The sequence below is a fragment of the Macaca nemestrina genome, chromosome 15 (assembly GCF_043159975.1).
Source record: "Macaca nemestrina isolate mMacNem1 chromosome 15, mMacNem.hap1, whole genome shotgun sequence".
NCBI lineage: Eukaryota > Metazoa > Chordata > Mammalia > Primates > Cercopithecidae > Macaca > Macaca nemestrina.
In genome coordinates this window covers 107,106,950-107,132,564 of record NC_092139.1, presented here as the reverse complement: position 1 = coordinate 107,132,564, position 25,615 = coordinate 107,106,950, and the positions used below count along the sequence as shown (strand labels likewise).

General features: G+C 57.9%; 1 protein-coding gene across 6 annotated transcripts in view; it reads right to left on the bottom strand.

The window, feature by feature from the left end:
- The window catches only part of LOC105464418 (beta-1,4-mannosyl-glycoprotein 4-beta-N-acetylglucosaminyltransferase), a 44,593-nt gene that overhangs the window by 10,751 nt on the left and 8,227 nt on the right, over positions 1-25,615 (bottom strand). Inside the window, exon 1 of one of the 6 annotated variants that reach the window (XM_011712304.3) lies at positions 25,488-25,564. The exons of 1 other annotated variant lie outside the window; for it this stretch is intronic. The gene's annotated coding sequence lies outside the window, so the exon portion shown is untranslated. Of the gene's footprint in view, positions 1-3,194; positions 4,385-8,136; positions 11,797-11,830; positions 13,156-24,365; positions 24,913-25,487; positions 25,565-25,615 lie in introns of those variants that run through there. 4 more of the 6 variants (XM_071080618.1, XM_011712311.3, XM_011712310.3 and 1 more) reach the window with 4 other exon arrangements.

The following is a 25,615-nucleotide window of genomic DNA, read 5'->3' as shown; positions in this document are numbered from 1 at the left end:
TGACAGGGCCCCTGAGGAGTCCACCTATGACCAGTGAAGACAACCCAGTGGATGGTGCAGCCCCTGTGGCATCTGATCCATACAACATGCCACAGGGTGCTCACCCAACCCATGTCACTCATTCACTCAGCAACCATTTTGCAAAAGCCCCGTGTGCCAGGCACCTCGGTGAGCACTGGGAACATGGGGAGGCAGGACGGACCAAAATCCCTGCCCTCAGGGAGCCTGTTCAGCACCCAGCAGTGTAGGGAGGCTGCCTAAACCGCAAACACACGAGTCAGGTCGGAAAACTGCGCGCCCAAAGAGGCTGTGCTCTGGAGAAAGACAAAGCGCGTAATGGGCAGGAGCGAGTGCGTCGTATGTCCAGCAATGAATGGGGCGGGCAGGGCAGGCTCACCGAGGAGGTGACATGAGCAGAGACTCCATGCGGGAGAGGGCGCCACGGAAGAATGTTCCAGGCGGAAGACACAACCGGTGCCCTGGCAGGAGTGTGTGTGCACGAGTGAAGAACAGCAAGGCGGTGGGACGGAGCAAGCAAGGGGACATGGGGGGAAGGGAGCGAACCCAGATCACACAGGGCCTGGAGCCACGGTTGGAAATGTGGCTTTCACTGGAGGATTCAGAGAAGGGAGGCCATGGCCTGACCTTGGTGTGAATGGCTCACTTTGGCTGCTCTGCTGAGAATGGATGGGCACTTCAAGGGCAGGGCAGGGGAAGCCAGGAGGCCACAGGGAACTGCCCAAGCGAGTCAGGGTGGCTTCCACCAGGGTGGAGGGTGTAGAGTGTGCTCAGAGGCTGCTGGATCTGCTGAAGAGCTAGATGTGAGCAAGGCAGCACACTGGGTGGCCCCAGGCACTGGAAGAACAGACCAGCCCTTGACTGGGGTGGAGGAGGCCGGCCCTATCCGGCAGACCTGGGGCTTGCAGCCAGCATCTGTCTCTGCAGGGCCTTGCCCTAACCACTACTTCTCCTGCAGACACCAACAGTGAGGTTGGGCGTGAAGGACATGGCCAAGGTCAAACAGTGGCTAGCAGCAGGTCCTGGGCTAACCTTCATCTCTAGATCTAAACCTCAGGTCCTTTCTGCAGCATGTTGTCTAGAAGCTTCACCTGAGAGATGGGCAGGGTGGGAGATGCTTTATGTCTGTGGTCCCCCTGTGGCCTCAAAGCAGTGCGGGGGACATCGTCCAGCCCACTGTTCCGCTCCCGCCCACTTCCCTGGATGTACATGGCTTGAGGTTCTCCAGCAGCTCAGGAAGCCAGGAGGCTCACTGTGGTCAGGACCTGCCTGGAGAATAAGATTAGCCAAGTGAGGGCTTGGGGCCTCCCCTGGGCCGGGTCATTGCCCTCTGTGACCCAGGCAGGCAGCTCTCTGAGGACAAAACCCTTCTCCAGCTCCTTCCCACTGCCAAGGCTAATCTCTGATAGCGCAGATGCCATACTCTGGCCCTTACTCAGTTCGTTAAAATTCACCTAGTATTTCTTAGATGCCTGCTCTGTGCCAAGATCAGCCTCCCTGGAAGCAAAGCACCTGCCTCTGCCCAAGCCAGAGCCCATCTCGAACTCTCCCAACCTCCCCCCTGCTCCTCAGCATCGTCGACGTTCCTATAGTCACTATGAACAGAGCAGATCACCTGACCTCTCTCAGCCTCAACTCCTCCATCTATAAAATGGGTATCATTATCTCAGCCCTGCTTATTTCAAGTGAGAATCAGAGAGACCTGTCCACAGCCCCAGCCCGTCAACACGAGGCTCATTTCCCCCTATGTCTGTCTTCCCAGCTGGCACACAAGCTCCCTGCAGCAGGGAATGTACACAGCAGGTGCTCAATGAGACCACCCCGCACTGCCCTGGGCCTCCACAATGCCCTCACCATCACTTCTATGTGCTTGGACTCCCCAGTTCAAATCCCAGCTCTGCCACTCCTATCTGTGTGGCCTTGTGCAGGTTAACCACTTTTCTGTACCTCCTGATGGCAGCAGGAACGCCTCAGGCAGTGGCCATAGCCTGGAGAGTCTGAGCTGGACAGATTTCCTTCCTTCCCTCCCTCTTCCACTTCTTGTGCCATTTTTCTCTGGCTCTGCTTGGAAGCCTGACGGGCTGTGAGGGAGGGAAGCTGATGAGCCCAAACTCCATGACCCAGCCATGACTTCATAGGACTCAGGTGGAGCCCAGCCAGGGGCTTCTGGCCAGGGAGAAGGGAGGTGCTCCCCGGAGGCCCCTGGCTGTGACGGTGGGAGCTGGTCAGGCAGGTAGCAGCCTCCCAGGCGCAGACTCACACTGACAGCTGTCACTTGGTGATGGGCAGCTCCTGTGGAGCTCTCCGTGGTCCTGAGCTTGCCTGCGCTGGCCAGGGTCCTAGCTCAGCCCCCAGGGTGCCCTTGGCTGGCCTCACCCTGCCCCTGCCACCCTCCTCCGTGGTTCAGACGGCTTATGTCTTAACAGCCACTTCCCCTGTCCACCACCCTCTGGCCCCTTCTCTGCCTTCCCCTCAACACCTGATCTCTGGTGTCTTCAGCTGGGGGACAGTCACTGGGCACTCAATTCCTCCAACTGGGAGAAGGGGCCAGCTGTCACGTGTCCAGCAGTGGGCAGGCCCAACACCCAGTGGGCACTCAGGGCATCCCTGGAATGTCCATGAGGGGCATTTTGGAGGCTGCCAGGCACAACCTCCAGTCTCCAATTCTGGGCAGGAAGTGGCCCATTATGGCCCCCAGCCCTGGTACACCTCAGGGTGGACCCACACTACCTCTCCAGGAGTTGGTTCATCTGCATGAAAGGGCTTCGCGCGGAAGCCCGCCTCCCTGTGCCCAGCTTCCACCTGGCCTGGTCCTGCCCCATGCGACCTGAGGGCTCTGCCACCTCCAAAAGGAAGGTAGGAGGCACATCTTTGCGGCAATCCCTGCCATATACAGCAGCTCCTGGGGCACAGGTTAGGCCAGTGACCGCAGTGGCCAGATCCAAACACTGCTTGTGACCTTGGCAAGTCACTCTGCCTCCCCCTGCCTCAGTTTCCCCCTCCATGATATGCAGGTATAACCATTTCTATCTCACAGGGTTGTTGTGAGAGTTGAGTTAATCCCCACAAAAACCTAGGGACCACACCTAAGCACACAACCGATGCTCAGGACACACCGGCTCCTCTGTTACTGTAAGTCTGGAGGATTTGGTTTGAATCCCAGTGCCATGACTTACTTGCTGTGTGCCCTTTGGCAAGTTATTTAGCCTCTCTGGTCCTCAGTCTTCTCCAACGTAAAAGGAAGATATCACCCTCTGTTTTGCAGTCCTGTGGGAGACCTGGCTGAGCCATGGTGTCAAAGCATTCTGCATGGAACCTGGCCATTGGCAGAGGTTCTATAAATGCATTTTTTTTTCTTTCCTTCCATTTGGGTTTCCTGCTGGATGACCAAATGCAGATGACCCCCTGAACGTGCCAGGCTTTGCTCCTGACCGGCTTTATTACCTTTAAGAAAGGTAACAAAGACACCTTTGTTAAGGTACAAAGGGAGGTGGGCCAATTAGGGGGCTGCTTAATCCTGACTGGCACCCTCAGCCTGCGGGGCCTTTCTCAGTAACTCACCAGGCATTCAGGACCTAAGGCCAGAATCTGGGGAATGTGGCCCAGCCGAGGCCTGCAGACTCCTCTCCTGGCTCCAGAGGGCCTGTGAGTAAGAATTTGGTCCAAGCCTTCACCCCAGGCCAGTGCCTCTGCATGTCCACTCCCACGGGCCACCCATTCCAATCCCTTTGGGCTGCTAGAAATTCCTCCTTCTGTTGACCTTCATCAGTTTCCCTGGAGCTTCTGCTACTGGTTCCTTCCCCGGGGTAAGGCAGAGGGAGTCGGCATCTGAGGGGTCAGAAGACAGTGAGCACCTCCCCTGGACTCTGAGACTAAATGCAGCTTGAGGTTTCAGGATCCCACATGGGGAGACAGATAGAGGCGGTGGCTGCAGAACATGGCCAATCCTGGAGTCCCGGCAAGACTGGAGAGACAACTGCTGCTCTGCTCTCCTCCCCTCTCATCATCTGACTCACTCCTTTGACTGACACCCACCCACAGGGAAGCCTACACAAAGTGGTCACTCTGTAGTCAACATATCATTCCAGCTACCAGTGGACACTGGGGATGCAGCTATGTGTGTCTCCATTTTGCAGATGAGGACATGGAGGCCTTGAGGTTAGGTGACTTGCTCAGCCACACACAGCTGATGGGAATGAAACAGATGGAAACTGAGACTCCCCAAGCTGACAGGAGGACTACAGATGTGGGGGTTCTGCTCCAGGCTCAACACAAGTGGCCTGGATGAGGGAGGGCCTAGTGGACCATGACACCTAGCCCCGGGAAATTCTGCTTCCCTAGCACGCTCAGAGGGAAGAAGTCTGCTTCAGGGGCCAGGCCTGGTCAAAAACTCCATCTTCCCTGGATGGCCAGAGTCAAATCCTGGCAAATCCCGTTTACCATGGGCCAGGTCAGACAGCTTCTGCTGTGCCCACCCACGGATGAAGAAACTAGGCCAAGAGAGGAGAGACAGAGCTACAAAGGAAGCAGTTCTTAGATTAGGCAGGCAGGGTTCAGGGAAGACAGGGTGCCCACGCCACCAGAATACCCACAAAAGTCTGGGCCTCACGGAGTCAGCCCCTCTCTGCTGGCTCAGCTCCAGGGTGGAGGCCTTGCCAAAGGCTCAGCCCAAGACCCATCCCACGAGCCCTTTCCATGGCAACCCCACCCCTCCCCCACCTCCAGTCCCTGTGCACCACTCTCTCCCCTCCAAACCCATCCCCATCAGCTGATCCCAGCTCCCTACAGGCTGCCTGAGGACTTTCCCACGGAGGAGCCGGCAAGTGCCTGCGAAAGCTGGTTCCCAAAGCTGGGCTCTACCCCTGCTAGGACTCCACCCCTCCTGCACTGGTCACTGGTCCACTCAGGACAACAGCTCCTCGTCCCCAGAGGCTCCTTCCATAATGTTTCTGTTTTTGTTTTTTAGAGACGAGACGTATGCTACTCAGGCTGGATGTGAACTCCTGGACTCAAGCAATCCTCCCATCTCAGCCTCGCGAGTAGTTGGGACTAGTCTCGTACCACCATACCCGGCTTAATTTAATTTAATTTGAATTTGAATAGCTGCATGCTCTAGTGGCTCCTACACTAGACTGTGCCGTTTAGACTGAACAGGGAGGCAGGAGGCAGGGAGCCAATCGGGTTCACCGCGCCAGCACCACTGGAGCGATGGGGCTACACTGAGGGAGGACCCTCACGGGGACAGCCACAGAGCTGCAGCAAAGGAGCATCCCAGAGGCGCCCAACCTGATGCCCGTGATGAAGGGGAGTGCTGGGGGCAGGGCAGTGGTGAGCCGATGCTGAGGTCCCGGCTGACAAGGGCTCATAGAGCATTGGGTAACTACAGGAGGGAGGGATGCAGCTCTGGGGGGCTGCCTGACACCAGGGTGCAGGGGCACTAAGCAGGTGACTGGCAGAAGGAGACCTCAGGAGGGGAGATGGGCTAAAGGCGGGCCTCAGGGCCCGATATACAGATATACAGACACATCCCATGAACTGGTCCTGTGGGCACTGAGGACAGTTGCTTCCCAGCCAGGTCCCTGGAACTCCCCTCCAGGTTCCCTGGGACCAGAGAGAGACGTGGAGTGAAGGGGGAGAAAAAACAAAGCCCAGGGACCCGCCCCAAAAAACACAATCAAGAAGATGCTCCCAGCTTTTCAATTTCAGACACTGAGTTCCTTGCAAGATTCTGTTTGAAGGAAAACTTCTATAGTTAAAAAAAAAAAAGCTTGGCAAGCCCTGCTGTGAATTCATCCCTCACTCCACCGGCAAGGAGACGGAGGCCCTGAGGAGGGGGTGATTGGTAGGGGCTGCAGCACAAGCAGAACCCAGGTCTCTCTGACTCCAGAGAGGCAGGGGCGCTGGGCTGGGGCTTTTCTGTCTTGGATCTTCAGCCCCTAGTCCAGGCAGAGAGGGACCTTGTGGACATCAGGGAGCAGAGGGCAGATGTCCCACCCGGGGCTAGTGGTGCATGTGCACATTTCAGAGGGCCCGAGGGCTCTGACTGCCTCTTACACACAGAGCCTGGAATGGAGAGGCGTAAACTTGGCCTGGGGGAACAGGCCAGGCCAGAAGTGGGCAGTAGCTCCTGCCCGAAGAGCCCAGAGCAAACATTCAGTGAATGTTTGGGATTAGCCAAAGGAATGAGTACTGCTGGCAGCATTTCGGGGATAGGGCTCTTTATCTCTCAGGCAGAGGACCACCCTCATGAGGAGAGCCCCCTCTGCAGGGCCACACATGACCACGGACCTGCTATGTGCAGAGCCAGGAGGCCGTGGGAGCCCGTGGGGGCTGGGCCAGTGTGCAGGGAAGGTGCTCGGTGCTGAGAGGGTTGGGGGCGATGTGAAGACTGTAGCGCTACTGGCCTCGCTTCATTCCACCTCCACAGGCACACAGGGCCTCAAACTCACAGCTCGCAAGTGACAGCAGCAAGGTCCACACCCATCTGAGGCCTCAGGGCTTCTCAGAGTTTCAGGGGCAAAGTCCAGGCTGCTGCCTTCAGCCTTGCCCCAGGCAAGGGCCCCTCTCACCCCAGCTGCCATCAGGACCCCATGGGCCTGCCATTTTCAGGTCACAGGGCTCTCCAGCTCTGGCAGATGATCCGATCCGCTGCCCAGGAAAGCTGCATCTGCCCATCCTGCCAACCTCCTGAGCCCCTCTCACCAGCCTAAAACCATGTGAGCATCCCCGTGGCACACTGCAAGGCCAGGCTGGAATTACGTTTCCCAGAGGCCAGAGCTCCTTGAAAGGCCAAAGGGACCCAGGGCAGCCCTTCCCACCACTACCCAACTCCAACAGGAACGGGTCACCCTGGACAGTGCGCCATGTCGGGGTCACCTGCAGCTTAAAGGAGGCTCAAGGTCCAAAAAGTCAGGAAACCTCCAAGGTAAGGCCCCGACTCCAGGAGGCTCCGGAGGCCCTGGCTCCTGACCCGCACTGCAGACCCCTGCCCCGATCTACCCTGGAGCTGGCACTCCGCATCCGTCTGCCCCCTGCCCACACCATGCCAGCCCATCTCCATCCAGGCTGCCCTCCTCGTCCATCCACCCTCCTCCCCTTAACTTCCATCCCCCTACCCCCATTATTTTCCTCTAGCCCCGATCACCCAGAACTTGGAGACAAGCAAGGGAGGGGTCCCATGCCACCTGCACCACCTCCTTGGGGAGTTTGTTTGCTGCTGTCTGCCTGATTCTGACCTCCAGCTAGCCTGGACTGACCACAGACCCAGGGATCCCCAAGCCCCTGTGTCCACAGCTTCCCCTTGCCAGCCTGTAATCATGTAGGGGGTGCTATGGTCTGAAAAATGTGTCCCCCAACGTTCACGTGTACGAAATTTAATCCCCAGTGCAGCGGTGTTGACAGGTGTGGACTTTAAGAGGTGATTAGGCCATGAGGGCTCCACCCTCATGGAGGGACTTGTGCTGTTACTGTAGGAGTGGGTTAGTTATCGTTCCTGATAACAGCATGGGCTCAAAGTGGGTTACTTATCATTTTCCTGACAACTGCATGGGGTCAGCCCTGCCCCTCTCCATGTGTGGATACTTCTGCCCTTCTGCCATGGGATGACGCAGCATGAAGGCCCTCGCCATATGGCAGCTCCTCGACCCTGGACTTCCCAGCCTCCAGATTCGTGAGAAAGTTCTGCTGTTTACAAACTACCCAGTCTCAAGTATTCTGTGATAGCAGCACACACAGGACTAAGAGGGGGAATGAAAGGACAGCACATCTGAGGCCTTCCCCAGAGCCGCCCTCTGACCAGGCTGTGCTCAGTACCTTAGCTGTTCTCTAACCTCACGTGGACATCTGCCTCCCACTGCTATTTCACAGAGGAGAAAACCGAAGTTCAGTGAGTCAAAGTGACAAGCCCTGGCACTCCCTATGAGTGACATGCATCAGACCCTCCCTTGTGGCCCACACTCCCCAAGACTCCAGCCCACATCGCAGCTGCCTGACCCCTGCCTGGGGCCCTCCCAGGCATTGCCACCTCCTTCCCCTTACCGGCAGGTACCTGCCTTGAGGCACAGTGTCTAGTCCCCTCTGCGGCCACCTGCTCCCAACTCTGCCTGCCTCCCAACTCACCCTTAGCTCTGCGGCAGCAGTTTCCTCCCTAGAAGCTGAGCCCAGGTGTCAGTTAGGTGACTGCAGGAGGAACTGACCTTGTCCCGCCAGATGCCTGCCCCGCCCTCCATCTGGGCTGGTTTTGTGGCTCCACCTCTTTCCAGCTAGGTCACCTCACCTCTCCAGCCTCAGTCTCCTCCTTTGTAAAACAGGTAACCAGGCAGCAGTGAGAGGCAGCGCCACCCTCCCAGAGCCACTCCTAGGTGCCAGGTGCTCGAGGAGGTAGGGGCATTGTGGTTTTACAGGTGTAGAGCCTGTTAGGACCAAGTGTTCAGTAAAATGTAGGTCCATTCTTGTGAGCCTCGCCTTGCTCCCTCTCTGGGTGGGAGGGTCCCCGGGAACTGTGCCCCGACTCCCAGAGGGGCTGCTGGATATTCTCAGTGGGACAAGGATAGGGAACCAAGGAACACCCTATGCCTGGAAGAGCTCAGAAATAAACTCTCAGCATGCAGGACCCCGAGTCTCTGACAAAGTACCGGGCAGGGACAGGGCAGGGGCCAGGGAGCCTGAACCCAGGCTGCCTCCCCTGCAAGGGGGCCCAGGAGTCCACAGCCTTTTGGAGGGAGTTGGGTCTCTCTGGGAGTGGGGGCAGAGGCTCGATTCTGCCCAGAGGAGACAGCCAGACAGCTATTGTACTGCTGGCTCCAAGCCCAAGGGTCTGCCCTTAGCAAGGCATTCATTCCCCAGTGTGGAGAACACCCCTCTTGAGGGTGAAGACAGAAATCACACCCTACCCTGGAAGGAGGCTGAGCCCAGAGCTTTGAGCATTCCTGCTGCTGGGGAGCTTTACACACAAAGCCCCACCCTCCAATAGCTCGCCCTCCGGGGACTCCTCCCTCTTCCTAGCCCTTGCCTTCCCTGGGGGGCTGCCCTCAGCCCAGCCTGCTCAGGAGTTCCCCCATGCTGTCCCCTAAGCCTGAAGAGGAATTTCCTGTTTGCTTGTCTTGCTCACAGTGGTGGCTGACGCGCAGAGAACAGCGCAATAGCATCCAGTGAAAGAATGAGTGAATGAGTACTGTGTGACTCTGCCCCTCGCCCCTCTGCCCCTCTGCCCCGTGCCTCATTTGTCAGATTGTGTGGCGCCTGCCCTGGAGGGCTGCCGAAAGGCCCTCATGGGAAGAACAGAACCGATGCCCTGCGTAGTGTCAGGGACAGGGGGACTCCGAAGGGCACAGGGGCCTCTCTGCAGAGGAAGGCCGGCAGGGACTGATGGCCGGAAGGGCAGGGGTAGGAGTGGGGGCTGGGAAGGCAAAGGAAGGAAGAACAGAGACGAGGTTGGAGTGGGGCGAGGGCATGGGAAGGGGCTGCTCAAGCCTGTAATTATTAATTGGGCAGATAATTAATTATTAACAAAGCTTTGGGTTAGAGGAAGGAAGGAACACAGCTTCTTCTAATTCATCAACAGGCCCGTATTGCCAGCCCCTCCACAAAGATTTAAAGTTCCCATGCTTACAGGACCCACTGAGGCCCGTAAGATAAATCCTCGAGATCCCCGTATTTCGGGCTTTCAGCTCCCTACCCACCTCCCAGCCCACTCAGCCTTCCTTACAGGCCCGAATAAACTGCCCCAGTCCATCTGGACAAGAGAAGGGAGAGAGGCCAGCTCTGCCCTGCCCTGGCTTCCAAGGTCAGAATGCCCCCACTCCCACCCCCAGGACTCCCAGAGATGTGGTGCCTCCCAGGCAGAGGGGCAGCCAGAGCCTTTGGTCTGAGCGGGGGTGGCCATGGCCAGATAACAAAGGAGGCCCAGGAAAAGCCGGGCAGGAGGGGCCGGGCTGAGTGTTTCTGCCTCTGTGAGAGGGCTCTCCTGGACCCTGAGCTAGTCCCCTCTGCGGCCAATCTCTCAGGAGTCAGCGTGGGGTGGGGGCTGTTTTAGGGCCATAGCTCTCTGGAGTTTAGCCTCAAAAGGGGCTGGATTCAAATCCTGCCCCTTCCAAACCCTCCTCCGTGATCTTGGGCAGGTCACTGAATACCCTGGGCCTCAGTGCCCCTATCAGCAATGTGAGGCCATCCCAACCCGGAGGAGATCAGAACGGATAACATCCGAACAGTCTTGACACAGGCCAGTCCTCTGAGCTGGGTGCGGCCTCACCTGGCAGAGATGCAGCCAGGCCTGCAGGCCCTGTTCTCCTAAATGCTCCCAGGATGGACCTCTCTCTGCCTCCCTGCCGCCCCGAGGTTCTCACTAGCTTCCCTCCTGTCTCTGCAGCAGCCCCTCACCGCAAATTCTCCATCAGGCCACATCTCCCTGCTCAAGCCTTCCCGTGGCCCCGTCACGCTCAGAATTAAAACCCCAACTCCTCTGTGCTCCATGGACCCTGGCCATCTGATGCCTGCGTCTCTGCTGACCTTGCCTCCCTTGTCCCCCAGGCCCCAGCCACGCTCCCCACCTTCCTGTCTCCTATACTCTTCAGGTGTGGCCCCATTCCAGGGCCCTCGCACAGGCTGATCCCTCTCCACCTGGAACTCCCTTCCTCAGGTCCCTGCATGCTCTGATGCCATGCGTCAGACAGGCGCCCCGAGCAGCCGGCTGAAGTGCTACCCCTGCCCGCAAGCCCTCTCTCCAGACCGCCCCCCAGCACTCATCGCTGTGGAGGTGATCCCGCTTTGTTGTTTATGTCTCCCCCACCCTCATCCTGCTGGCGTGGCCACAGGAGAGCAGGGTCACCACAGGCCTCGGTCACCACTGTTCCCCACCCCGCAGGACAGAGCCTGCCCACGAGCAGGCACTGCACAGATGCTGGATGATGATCGAACAGTCCAAAGACACAGGAGCCCGGATGAGAAGCAGCCAACAGACTTGGAGGGACAAGTATTCTCTGGTTTGGGGGTGCAGGCCCAGCCTGCGAGTTCCCACGCCTGACAGGCGCTCCTCCCCTGCCCAATGGCCCCAGAGAAAGCCCCTGCCCTGCTGAGATCAGCGCTGCCCTGCCCTGCAGCCCCGGCAGTGCCAGCCCCTCCCGCCCAGACTCCTCATCCTCTGGGGACAACGTACAAAGGGCCACTTCAGTACAGAGTCTCAGCTCCATCTCCAGGCTGGCGGGCTGAGCGAATGGGGGGTGGGGGGAAATGAAGGGAAGGGCGCGCCCCACCCTTGCGCATTCTCTGGGGCCTTCTCTAGCATTGGGGACTTTGTCCCAGGCGTTGTACCCTGGGTGCCAGTGGAGGGGTTGTTGGCTGGCAGAGGCCCTCACGCACCAGGTGGCAGGTAAAGGTCTCGTCCAAGAGTCCTAGGCAGCAGGAGTGGATGCTGCTCCCCCGGTACCCATCCATGTGTACAGGGCAGCAGGTGGCGGGCACGCTTGCATGCTCAGGTGGCCCGGTACCAGCTGGAGTGAGGGACAGAGAGGTGCAGACCTGCTGGGAACGATCTGGGCTGGGCAGCAAGGAGGGCAGTGGGCGTGGGCTTTGGGTCACACCAGGCCTGGTTTTCTGGCCTGAGACCCTCTGTGACAAACAAGGTAAAAATCAAACGGCTGTCCCAACAACCTGCACTGGTAACCTGTGACTCAAGCCTGGCACCAAGGGACTGACACTGTGACAACTTCGGCGTTCTCAATGCTCCCCCTCTGGGCCCCTCTCCACCCACCACCAAGGCTTGTCCGTCCCACTGCCTGCACTTCCCAAATCTCCCATTCCCGAGCCCACCACTCACGGGAATGGCAGCAGCTTCCTCAACGGGCCCCCCGACCCGGCCCTGATGAGCCAAGCGAAAGCCACATGTGACGCTGCCCTCCCCAGCTTGGAGTGGGCAGGAGTCTGCCCTCAGGAGAAAGTCCAAGTCCCTCAAGGAGGCACACAAGTTTCTATGTAATCTCACCCTTCAATCTCCATGCCTGTTCCTGGAGGGTTCGGCTGAGCTGTACTTCTCCAGGCCTCCCTGACCCCGGCCTACTTCCCAGAACCCCTTGCCCCACACAAGGGCAGTGCTGTCTGACACCCCTGGGTCCCCAGCCTCAAGCACTGAGCCCCACACAAAAAAGGTGTTCACCCTCAGTTTGTTGAATGAATAAATGACCACCCCAAATTCACACACCCACACTTTCCAGTCAATGCTGCAGGGCTCTCAGGCCTGTCTGGGGCTCACACAAGTGGCCAATGATCCTAGTCCTGCCTGTTTTGCCAACTTGGGCTTGTCACACCTCAATGAGGCAGCTTAGCTACGTGAATCCTGAGGGCCCCTTCCAATGGGGTAGTGGTGGCGGAGGGGAGATACAGGAAATGACCAGAGCCTTCATGGCCAGGAGGAGTTATGGGAAGAAGGTGGGAAAGGAAGAGCAGCTCAGCAGTTAGGATCCTCCCGGTTAGCGTCTGAACCGCAGCTCACGGCTGTGTGTTCACTGCCTCATGCCTGGTGCTGCAGGTGCGCTGCTGAGCAAGCGAATGGGCTTGAACGTGGCTCTGCCACCGTGGGGACCTGGTGAGCTGACAAGGCCACACCTGCCCGCAGCCTGCAGCTCCTGGGCGGGAGGGTGGCAGCGTTGCCCTGGGATCTGGGAACCTGAGCGTCACAGTTAGCTTCCTGCTGGGGGTGGTCCTGACAGAGCAAGCGCACAGCTGGCTGGGGCTCTGGGTACCCAAGGAACCTCCCCTCAGCTGGAACAAGGCACCCTGTCTCTTTTCCTCTCCCAATTACTCTCCCTCCACCTCTGCTTGGAGAGGGGATGTGCCCAAGGTCAGGAACCCAGCAGGCTGTGGCGGGGGTCCTCATCCCAGTCCAGCTCAGCAGAGCCGCGGGTGTGCCCACTGCTGCTCATCAAGGCTCACGATCTCCCATGCCCTGGACCTCAGTTTCCCCACTGACCACTGAGGGTGGTGGCCTCCGAGCTCCATGTTCTGGAAGACCCACATTCTAGGTTTGCTGCTCCAGGTTTCTTCCTCTAAGTTCCAGATTCCAGGTTCTCTGTCTGCATCTGGAGGTTCTACTTCTTTTTTTTTTGCTTTCTGAGACTGAGCTGAGATTGCCACTGCACTGTAGCCTGGGCAACAGATCCAGACTCCGTCAAAAAAAAAAAAAAAAAAGGAAGGGAGGGAGGGAGGGAGGGAGGGAGGGAGGGAGGGAGGAAGGAAGGAAGGAAGGAAGGAAGGAAGGAAGGAAGGAAGGAAGGAAGGAGGGAAGGAAGGATCTCCATCACAGGTCCCATGTCCATGAGTCTCCTCTTTGGGACACTGTACTTCGTATTCTCTTCGAGGTGCCCAGCAGCAGGGCTCCTGCCCACTCCTACCTTCTTAGCCTCATCACCCTTTGGGGCTCTTGAGAGCAGTGGAACCAATGAGATGGGGCTACCTGCACTCCCAAAGTGAGAAGGTCCGGCCCAGCTTTCCTAGACCTGGGATGCCCCCAGGGCTGCAGAGCAGACCCCAGAGCATACCCCAGCTGGCAGAAATGCCCTTCCTCACCCCTTTCCCATCTCTCCAGGACGCTGCCCCAACCCCCTGCCCTTCACCCTCTGCACCAGCTCTCACTGCAATGGCTCCACAAGACAGGTGCTTCCCAAGGACAAAGACTTCAGGTCAGGGCCTGGCACCTACTTGGTGGGCACTCTGTCAACACTCGCTGAATGAATTAACCAGGAATGCCCAAGGTACCTATAGGACTGCACAGCCTAAGAGATGCTAGTTTATATGTGATGCAGATGTTCATATTGTGTGCATATACATGTGGCGTGCACAAAACACATGCACGCAAACTGCAAGCTGTCACACCCTGATGTCAGCAGAGCTGTGCCCCTGCCACCTAGCTCAGTCACCGGCACACAATAGGCACTTAGGGAGTAACTGCTGAAAGAACGGATGGACGGATGAGTGCTCTGTACTGGGTACAAAGCATACTGTGTACAGAGTCAGAAGCCAGGAGAGAAACAGAAACTGACCCCACCCAGGATCAAGGCTCAGACGTGATGACAAATAACGCTACCGCAAGGCAGAACTTGACCTGTGTGTAGGAGGATAGTGGGAAAGGCACTTTGAGGCCTGGGACTGTAACGACAACAGCTAACAGGGATGACCACGCCCACTGGGCTTCAGCATGGAAGTGAAACAAGCAGCCCTGGCTCCTGCCCTGGGGGCACCTCTGTCTAGAAGGGGCAGGAGGGGCTTCCTAAGGAGTAGGGGCTCTGGCAGCAGCTGGGCTGGAGGGGACAGGCTCTTCAGGAGGGCAGGGGACCAGTATCAGCAAAGGCCAGGAAGTAGGAAGGTGAGGCTCACATATGGAGCACAACAACTGCCCAAGAGACTGGAGCATGGGGGACGCAGGGGAAGAAAGAGGCTGGACCAGCTCCGGAGGAAGGAGGTCAGAGGTGTTTGGACAAAATTCTCAGAGCACTACATTCCAGGAGCTCCAGGCCTGGCCTCCCATGACCCAATATCCAGGAATAAGAACAACACAGGCCTCCTGCTGCAGGTTCACTTGCTCTGGGGGATGTGCCTGGTGCTAGGCAAACCCCACGGTGAGACCCCACAGCCAGTCACTGCCTGCAAGGGGTGGCCTCAGAATCAGACAAAGCAAGAGCCGGCTGTCTCCGGGGCTCCTTTTCTTCCCACTTACTGTTAGAATACAACCACATTTTTCTGGTTTAAAGGTTTCTCATTCGTTCTAGAACATCAGGAAAGCACAGAGGAAGAAGCAGGACAGTGTTCCCACCATCCTGCCACCCCTGGGCCTGGCTGGCTTCTGGCCGGGCCTTCCTCGCAGGCCTTTCTCTTCCCCATGCACCTTTTGCTGGAACCAACATCAACATGGGATTCCTGTCACCTTCGGGCAGAGCGCATTTTGCTCTATCAGGCTTTCTTTCTTTTTCTTCTTTTAAGACGGAGTCTCGCTCTGTCGCCCAGGTTGGAGTGCAGTGGCATAATTTTGACTCACTGTAACTTCTGCTGCCCGGGTTCAAGCGATTCTTCTGCCTTGGCCTGCCAAGTAGCTGGGATTACAGGCGCCTGCCACCACGCCCGGCTAATTTTTGTATTTTTAGTAGAGACGGGGCTTCACCATGTTGACCAGGCTGGTCTTGAACTCCTGACCTCAGGTGATCCACCCACCTCGGCCTCCCAAAGTGCTGGAGTTTGTTTTTTTTTTTTTTTTTTGAGATGGAGTCTCGCTCTGTCACCCAGGCTGGAGTGCAGTGGTCGGATCTCGGCTCACTGCAAGCTCCGCCTCCTGGGTTCACGCTATTCTCCTGCCTCAGCCTCCCAAGTAGCTGGGACTACAGGCGCCCGCCACCTCGCCTGGCTAGTTTTTTGTATTTCTTAATAGAGACGGGGTTTCACCGTGTTAGCCGGGATGGTCTCGATCTCCTGACCTCGTGATCCGCCCGTCTCGGCCTCCCAAAGTGCTGGGATTACAGGCTTGAGCCACCGTGCCCGGCCAGTGCTGGAGTTTTTTGCATGATTTCATTTTCAAATCTCAGGAACCATGGGCCACAGTGCCAAAATAATCCTCATTTCACTATATGGAAATTGAGTGCTAAGAAGGGGAAGTGGTTTGTTCGTGTCTAGTGTCTGCAGTACAGAGCCTGCCCGACGGGTGAGGGACCTGATCAGCTTGTGCAGCGTTCTACAATTAACAAAGCATCTTACACACGTGGTTTCACTGAATGCCCACAATAGGTTGGAGAGTATGGCTCTACTTTTCACTTATGCCCATATCCCAAAGGAAAACCTTCCGAGGGGTGCAGCTGAGCCCAAGGGATCAGCCCAGAGAGGCCACGTGGCCAGCTGAACCCACCCAGTTTTGCAGAGGGAACCTTAAGGTCTGGGGCCCTGGGAAACTTGCCCAGAGTGCCTCTGAGAGCTGAGGGTCCCCTGTGTGGTGTGAAGGAGGAAACAACAGGCTTGCGTGGGACTGGACGCCACCCTCTTCCCCTGTCCCCAGTACAGAGCATTTCTCAGCAGGAACCGGGTCAGATGCGGGCATAGATGAGCAGGAGCTGGGGAGAGCAAAGTGCTCCGGGCTCAGGGCTGAGCTCCGGTCCAGGAGTGGAGAAAGATAAAGCCTGATAGTGGCTGGGTGCAGTGGCTCATGCCTATAATCCCAGCACTTTGGGAGGCCGAGGTGCGTGGATCATGAGGTCAGGAGATCAAGACCATCCTGGCTAACACAGTGAAACCCCATCTCTACTAAAAATACGAAAAAGAAAAAAATTAGCTGGGTGTGGTGGCCGGTGCCTGTAGTCCCAGCTACTTGGGAGGCTGAGGCAGGAGAATGGTGTGAACTGGGAGGCAGAGCTTACAGTGAGCCGAGATCCTGCCACTGCACTCCAGCCTGGGCAACAGAGCAAGACTCTGTCTCAAAAAAAAAAAAAAAAGAAAAAGAAAAAAAAAAGAAATATGTATCAGGCCATCAGGCCAGGCTCAGAGGCTCACACCTGTAATATCAGCACTTTGGGAGGCCGAGGCAGGCAGATTACTTGAGGTCAGGAGTTCGAGACCAGCCTGGCCAACATGATGAAACCCTGTCTCTACTAAAAATACGAAAATTAGCTGGGCGTGGTGGTGGGCACCTGTAATCCCAGCTACTTGGGAGGCTGAGGCAGGAGAATTGCTTGAACCCAGGAGGCAGAGGTTGCACTGAACTGAGATCACACCATTGCACTCCAGCCTGGGCGACATAGCGAGACTCTGTCTCAAAAAAAAAAAAGAAAAAAATATGTATCAAATGCCTTCTACGTGCCAGGCACAGAGCCAGGCCCTAGTGCATGCCTGGTGCCAGCCCAGGGGCCCAACCCATCCCCAGTCACCTGCAGCTCTCCCTGTGCCCCTCTCCAGTGGCAGCTACCATCACTCACCCACCACAATTTGCCACAACCACGTGCCAGGCCCCAGGTAGCAAGCGGAGGATGCACCAAGAGAGATTTGCCCAGTGCATTAGGCAAGCTCTGGGCATCATGCCTGCCTGGGACTTGCTTCCAGGAAGAGGCAGAGGCAGCAAGTCCTAGGATGCAAGCACAGCGGGGGCAGTGGGGCAGGGGCGAGCGTGGTATTATATGAAGAGCTGGTGGGGCAGAGGCTACGAACACAGGCAGGGCCTGGGTCACAGGATCTGAGTTACAAGGGCTGGGGATTGGGAAATCTAGCAGCCACTACAGATGCCAGGGAGCTGGGAACTGGCTTTTGGAGTGCACAGGCCTCTGTATCCTCAGGGCAGCATTTTTTAATTTTTCTTTTTTACTTTTTTTCTTTTATTTATTTATTTATTTATTTTTGAGATGGAGTCTTGCTCTGTCGCCCAGGCTGGAGTGCAGTGGCCGGATCTCAGCTCACTGCAAGCTCCGCCTCCCGGGTTTACGCCATTCTCCTGCCTCAGCCTCCTGAGTAGCTGGGACTACAGGCGCCCACCACCATGCCCGGCTAGTTTTTTGTATTTTTTAGTAGAGACGGGGTTTCACCGTGTTAGCCAGGATGGTCTCGATCTCCTGACCTCGTGATCCGCCCATCTCGGCCTCCCAAAGTGCTGGGATTACAGGCTTGAGCCACCGCGCCCGGCCACTTTTTTTCTTTTTTTTTTTTTTGAGATAGGGTCTTGCTCTGTTGCTTAGGCTGGAGTGCAGTGGTGCGATCTCAGCTAACTGCAGCCTTGACCTCCTGGGCTCAAGTGATCTTTCCCCTCAACCTTCCAGGTAGCTAGGCTATAGGCGTGTGCCACCACACCTGGCTAATTTTTTTAAATTTTTAAAAATTATTTGGTAGAGACAGGGTACCACTATGTTGCCCAGGCTGGTCTTGAACTCCTGGACTCAATTAATCCTCCTGCCTCGGCCTCCCAAAGTACTGGGATTACTTTGGGAGTCCAAGTCAGCATTTTTTAAACTGTGGGTTTCCAGCCTTCCCGTTGTGAGATGCTGACTCAGCAGGGCTGGCTAGGGTCTGGCATACAGGTACTTTATGCAGGCAGCCCAGGTGACACTGAGCGGGCCTTCCAGAGACAGGGCTCAGGACGGTGGCAGGAGGGCCTTGAAGGGGAAGCCTGGAGGCCAAGAGACTAAGTGATGGCTGTCTCAGGGCTCCAAGCCTCAGGGAGCAGGCCCTGCTGGGAGCCCACGGGAGAGAAGGAGCAGGTCTGGGTGACCCAGGGAGCCTGCTCTCTGAGGGTCCTACAGGCTGGAAACAATCCCAGCCCTGCCACTTCCCGGCTGTGGGCCCCTGACTCTGGGTACCCTCAAAGTGCCAAACAGGGATGATAACAGTGCTTGCCTCTCAGCAAGGTATGAGACATCTCTGGGAGAATGCATAGAAAGTGGTTGGTTGGCCCCGTGCCCAGCACATAGTAAGTGCTTGATAAAGGGCAGCAAATTGTGATAACCCAGAGGCCAAGGTGGGGAGGACAACCGTGGGAGACATCCACCACCAGGCCTGCCAGCCAGAGTCCCAGAATCCACTCGGGCCGGCCTCCCTCACTTAGAACCCTGTCTCTGGGCTGTTCCTTCTGGGAAGTTCCTGGCCTGCCCAGAGAGGGCAGCCGGAGGGCAGGCTCTGAAGAGATCCTGGTACGTGCACAGGTCTGTCTCCCTGGCCTGGCCCTTACCCACCCCTCCCAAGGGATTCCCACTTCGGTAAGAACCAAAGTTTCGAGCCAAATAAGCTTCATAAAACAATAGGGTAATTAGTGAATGTGAATGATTTCCATTGTTTCAATTTTACTTTTACAGAAAAGATGAAAATAAGTGAGCCAAAAGGGGGAATTCCACTTCAGGCAGCCCAAGGAGAAATACGTGAAGACTCGGTTAACTTCCTGACTTACGGGCAAGGCCATGGGTCCCCTTGTCAGCTCCATGCTGTGAGAGGGGGTTCCCGGCCTGCTTCCAGCCCGTGGGCAGCTCCGCCCCTTCCCAAAGCCTCAGTGTCCCCTTCCTGGTGGTGGGGGCAATAGTGCCTCCCAAGCAGGTCCCTGTACCCTCCCTCTGTAGTGTGAGGCTGCTCTCTGGAGGGTCAGTCCCTTCCATCAGGGATGCAGAAGGAGAAATGAGCAGGACAGCAAGGCTGCTCACCTGGGCTGAGAATCATTCATTCATTCATTCATCCATCCATTCATCCATCCACCTGCACATTTAACTGAGGGCCTCCTCAGTATCTGTGTTGCTGGAAGTCTATCAGGAACACGTAACAAACACACCAAAGACATGGGCATGGTGCTCCGGGAGCTGACAGCAAGAACACCAGGAAGCGTGTGGACTTCCCTGAGCCAGAGACCCTGCAGCTAAGATGTAAAGAGTGGGTCAGTGTAGGCCGGGCGTGGTGGCTCAGGCTTGCAATCCCAGCAGTTTGGGAGGCCAAGGCAGGCGGATCACAAGGTCAGGAGATCGAGATCATCCTGGCCCACATGGTGAAACCCCATCTCTACTAAAAATACAAAAATTAGCTGGGCATGGTGGCGCGTGCCTGTAATCCCAGCTACTCGGAAGGCTGAGGGAGGAGAATCGCTTGAATCAGGGAGTCAGAGGTTGCAGTGAGCCGAGATCACGCCACTGCACTCCAGCCTAGTCACAGAGCAAGACTTTGCTCAAAAAAAAAAAAAAAAAAAAAAAAGAGTGGGTCACTGCAAACAAGAGACTGCACCCCAATTTCCCCATCTGTAGAGGGGATTATCCCAGAACCTCTGTCACTGGCTGCCATAGGAACACAATATGTGCTGGCTATTGATATTTTTATAGGCAGGAATGTGTACATGGGAGGAGCTGTAGCGTCAGGGGGAAGAGTGGAAGGGGAGAAGGGTCTGTTTGACTTGGGTTGTGGGGCTGGTGTCACAGAGGAAGGGGGTCATGAGGAAGCTTTTGATGGACGACAGAGTTACAGGGGACAGTGAATGGAACAGGAATTCAAGTCGAGGGAACAGCACAGCAAGGGAATGGAACATGAGGTTTAGGACCTGCTTGGGCCACATCTTGGAGCTCTCATTGGCTTAAGCTCGGGGCCCATTCTGTGCAGAACCCCAAGGCCAGGCCAAGGTGGAGAGGAGCCCCTGGAAGGAGGGGCTAAAGCAAGTGTGCATCAGGGTCAGGGGTGCAGAGGGTCTCAGGATGGGGAGGACACCAGGAGCTTTCTGTTCCCTCAGGTCTCACCCCAGGGCTGGTGTAGGCTGGCCCCTCACCTCCAGCCTCCAGGCCTCCCATGCCTCCCCCTGCAAGTCCTTCTCACCTACAGTATCACCCGCAGCTCCCAAATCTAGCTGACCAAGACTCTCTGCATCCTTTCCTCCTCATTCAACCATCATTTATTAAGCACCCACTGAAAGCCTGGGGACAAAAACTAGCACGTACCAGCTCCCATTATGACACTCCTGTTAGGCCATAGGTGGCTTAAAGTCAGCCAGATGGGGAGGATTTATACCATGGCGATCGGCCAACTCATCAGGGGTTTGTTTCCCAGAGAGCCAGTTGCCAGCCTACTATTGCCCCCGGTTGGAGCAATGGATCCGGAAAGGCAGGCCCCTGGGCAGGGGGACTCAGTGAGAAAAGGAAGACATCAGGGACGTAAACAACACATCTTGGAGGGCAGGCAGTTTAGTCTCTGAGGAGGCAGGGGTGAATCGGGAGACTCATTCTCGAAGGGAGCAGTAAATGGCCACTGGAAATTATGCCAAGCTGTTCAAATAGTAACAGTGCATCTCACCCCCATTTTATTTTATTTTATTTTATTTTTTTGAGATAGAGTCTCACTCTGTCGCCCAAGCTGAAGTGCAGTGGCGCAATCTCAACTCACTGCAGCCTCTGCCTCCAGGTTCAAGCGATTATCTTGCCTCAGCCTCCCAAGTAGCTGGGAATACAGGTACCCGCCAGCACGCCCAGTTAATTTTTGTATTTTTAGTAGAGACGGGGTTTCACCATGTTGGCGAGGCTGGTCTTGAACTCCTGACCTCAGGTGATCCATCCACCTCAGCCTCCCAAAGTGTTGGGATTACAGGCATGAGCCACCCCACCTGGCCTCACCACCATTTTAGACACAAGAAAACTGAGGCACGGAGATGCAGAGTCACCAGCCCACAGTCACACAGTGAGATAGGGAGGGCCGGGATTTGAACCGGGCCACTAGATCTGGAATCCCTACTTTCAGTGACTCTTTCCTTGCCCTCAAGCAACCAGCATAGGGCTAGGCGGAGCATCTTGCCCAGGGGTATCTGCTCCCCAACGGATTCTAATTTCCTCAGGGCAAGGCCTATGTCCTCTCTGTCCAGCACAGTAAATTATTACCCTACCTGAGGACATCGTGTTCCAAGACCTGGTCCCCCTGACATGAAGGGCTTGGGGGTGGCTGAGATGAGGGGCTGCATCACTGCACTCTGGGGAGCAAAGAGGCTCTGGCTCTTGGGGAGCACAGCAGGATATGCCAAATGCCTTGGCTGGGCGGGTGGGTGCCCACGAGGCAAAGAGGGCCTGTCTTTGCAGACCACCCTGCCTCTGGCCACTCCTCACTGCTTATCTAGTCTCTTCCCAGAATTGTATGAGGACCACACAGTTCCCCCACTCTCAGCTCTCTGCTGTTCACGTCCAGCCCAGGCCTCTCGTGATTCTCATGGCCGCTGCCCAGTGAAGCTGGCCTGGCCCGCCAGCTGGCATTGGCAGCCTCGTTTTCCAGGTAATAATAGCGCAGCCAGTAATCTCTTGAGTGCTGCTCAGGTGCCAGGCACCCTGTGTGCATCCTCTCATTGAATCCTCTCTGCAACTCATTCCACAATCAAATTCTCCCCCATTTGATCACACCTGGAATCTGAGCACTTTGGGAGACAGAGACAGGAGGATCACTTGAGCCCAGGAGTTCAAGACTAGCCTGGCCAACATAGCAAGACCTCATCTCTATTAAGAAATGTTTTAGGCCGGGCGCGGTGGCTCAAGCCTGTAATCCCAGCACTTTGGGAGGCCGAGACGGGCGGATCACGAGGTCAGGAGATCGAGACCATCCTGGCTAACACGGTGAAACCCCGTCTCTACTAAAAAAAATACAAAAAAACTAGCCGGGCACAGTGGTGGGTGCCTGTAGTCCCAGCTACTCAGGAGGCTGAGGCAGGAGAATGGCGTAAACCTGGGAGGTGGAGCTTGCAGTGAGCTGAGATCCGGCCACTGCACTCCAGCCTGGGTGACAGAGCGAGACTCCGTCTCAAAAAAAAAAAAAAAAAAAAAAAAAGAAATGTTTTAAAAAGTAGCTGGGTGTGTTGGCTCACGCCTGTAGTTCTAGCTACCCAGGAGGTTGAGGCAGAAGGATCCCTTGAGCCCAGGAGGTCGAGGCTACTGTGGGCTATGATCACACCACTGCACTCCAGCTTGGATGACAGAGTGAGATCCTGTCTCAAAACAAAAACAAAAACAAAACTTCCCCATTTCACAGATGTGGAAACTGAGGCTCAGAAAGTTGACTTCCTGAGGTGGTCCAGTTACTACAGAAAAAGAAATCATCAGGGTTGGGCGAGGTGGCTCACGCCTGTAATCCCAGCACTTTAGGAGGCCGAGATAGGTGGATCACCTGAGGTCAGGAGTTCGAGATCAGCCTGGCCAACCTGGTGAAACCCCATCTCTACTAAAAATACAAAAATTAGCTGGGTGTGGTGTCGGGCACCTGTAGTCCCAGCTACTCAGGAGACTGAGATATGAGAATCGCTTGAACCCAGGAGGTGGAGGTTGCAGTGAGCCGAGATGGCGCCACTGCACCCCAGCCTGGGCAACAGAGTGAGACTCCACCTAAAAAAAAAAAAAAAAAAGAAAGAAAGAAAAGAAAAAAGAATCACCAGTGCGCCTCAAGCAGCCGTGATAACACCAAGGGCACCAGGCAGACCCTTAGAAGGGGTCTGAGTAGCGGCATCCCCCCTGCTGTACTCAGGACCAAGTACCAGCTCCCTGCTGTGCCCTCCCACCTCACTTCCACCTGGACGCCCTGCCCAGCCTCTCCCCCGTCTTCACCTGACTTCTTCCAGGGGGCACCCACAGTGCCTGACTGTCCCCACTGCCACCTCTCAACACATGCCAGGCACTCATACCTCTGAGCCTTTGCTCATGCCATTCCCTCGGCCCACAACGCCCTTCCCACCTTTCTCTACCCAGAGAACTCTGGCAGCTTCCTGTCATCTTCTCTTCCAGCAAGCTCTCTCTTCCTCTTGGGCTGGCACCCCTCTTTCAAACTTTCCTAGGACCCAGAGCGGCTCCTCTTAGCACTCCTTAGACTGAAAATCCCCTCCGAGCTGCAGCTCCTAGGGGTGGAGACTCTCCCCTCCATCCTTCTGCTGGGCTCCATGTCTGGATCCCAGTGACACGCTTCCCAAGTGACATGCCAGTGCTCACAACTCCCCCATCAAGGCGAATCTGGACTGGTATGTCCCAGGAATGAAGTGGAGGACCAGGGAGGAATCCCACCGGGGTAGTGTGTCTGTCCACACCCCATCAGGAGCCTTCAGGGGCGTCTTCCGGGGCTGGGGGTCATCCGACCTCAGACCACTAGGTCTGGCTGTGCGGCATCCCTTCCTGCTGCACCCCAGCTCGGGCACCCCCCAATACACACACCCAGGCGCACTCCCCTCCCCACCCCCGGTTCCAGAACTCACTATTTGCAGATATTTATAGCGCCCTCCCTCAGCCAGGTTCCCTCCCCCGCCCTGGGCAGAGCAGTGCAAGGTAGCCGGGGGCCCCCACCCCGGTAAAAGGCCGGGGGCCCTCTCCACACTTGCCTCTGCCTGGTCCCCAGGGGTAGCTACGGCCGCAGCCCCCGCACCCGCCCAGCACCCCGACTGCGCCTGGGCCTCGGCCGCCGCCGCCGCAGTCCCGGGTCGGGGGTGGGGAAGGCTGGCGCTGAGGCCTCCCACCCCAGCCCCGCGCCGCGCCGGAGGTTGGGGGGCGCCGCGCCGGAGGCTGGGGGACGCCGCGCACAAAGCAGGGCTCGAGCCCCGCGCCTCGGGGACGTCCCCCGCCCGGCCGTGGGAGGGGGTCGGGCGCCGAGGCTCTGCCCTCCGGGGAAGAGCGAGCTCTGAGGAGCGGCGGGGAGGGGGAGGGGGCCCGCGCCGAGCGGCTTCCCCAGCATCCCGCCCCCACCGCGGCCCCCGAGCCCCCAGCCCCAGCGCGCCCGCGCCCGCGCCCGCGCCCGCGCCCGCCCCCTAAGGTCACGCTCGGGGAGGGGGCCGCGGAGCCGGGCGGGGGGCGCTAAGCGCGGCGCGGGAGGGCGGGCAGCGCGGGGATAGAGGGGCCGCGGCGCCCCCCAGGACGCCGGGGTCAACTCACCCATCGCCCGCTGGGTCTCAGCAGCGGCGGCAGCAGCGGCGGCGGCGGCTCCGCGGCCCCCGGGGTCCCCGGCGGGGAGATGCTGGCGTCCGCCGCAGCCTCTCGCCCCATCCCGGGCTCCGGCGGCGGCGGCTGCGGCGGGCGCCCGGCATCGCGGGCGGCGCGGCCCCGGCCCGGCCCCGATCCCCGCCCCCCACCCCCACTTCCACCCCGTCCCGCGGGCCCGGCGCGGCCGCTCGGCTGCACCCCCGGGCGGCGGCGGGGGCCCGGCGAGCCGACGGGCGCGGGGGAGGGACGGCGGCGGGCGCGCGGGGGGCGCGGAGGCGAGACCGAGCGCGGCGCGCAGGGGTGCCCGCTCCCGCCGGCTCAAGCGGCTCCGGCCCCCACCCCGCCCCCACCGCAACCCCCTCCCCTCCCCCGCCAGCCGGGCTCCGCCGCCGCGCCGGGCGGGGGGCGCCTCGCACCGCAGACTCCGGCCGCCGCCGCCCCGCGCCGCCCGCGCGTGCTGGATCGAGTGTGTGCGTGTGCGAGCGAGTGTGTGTGAGTGCGAGTGTGCGCGCGCCCCTCCTGTGACCGTGCGTGCGCCGGCCCACGGCCCGGGGCGGCCTGCGCAGAGGCGTGTGCGGGGGACGCGGGTAGTTCGGGGTGCGGGCCTGGTGTGCGTGCGGGGCAGCGAGTCCCGTTCTGTGTATGCGTGGACGGGTGCGTTCCGCAGCGTGCCCGGGTTTGTGCCTGTGTGCATGGACGTGCAGACCCGTGTTGCGGTGTGTGCGTGGCTTCGGCTGTGCCGGTGTGAACCTGGGGAGGGATTTCGGGCAGGCATCTGTGACCGTGTGCAGAGGCCTGGGCTTGTGATGTGTGCACGGTGCTGGGCCTGTTACGGTGTCTACATAGTCTGTGTGTCTGCTTGGGGTGTGGTGACCGCTGTACATCGGCCTGTGTCCTTCCGACCCCCTCAATCGCTCACATGCCCGAAGCCGCCCGAGCACTGGCGGGATAACTGGGGAGGGCCTCCGCTCCCCCGCCCCCCTCACCCGGCCAGCCCAGGCCCGGCCGGCCCTGCCCACCCTCTTGAGCCTACTCTCCTGCCACTTGCCCACCAGCGGTTCTCCGAGGGCCCACCGTGTCGTGCCTTGGCTCCTCGTGGCCTTGCTTGGGTCATCCCTCTCAGGGCTCGAAGGCGTCCCCACGTGTTTCCCGCCTTTCAAGTGGTTCCGCTCTGGGGCCAGCAGAGCAGCCACTTCCGCCTG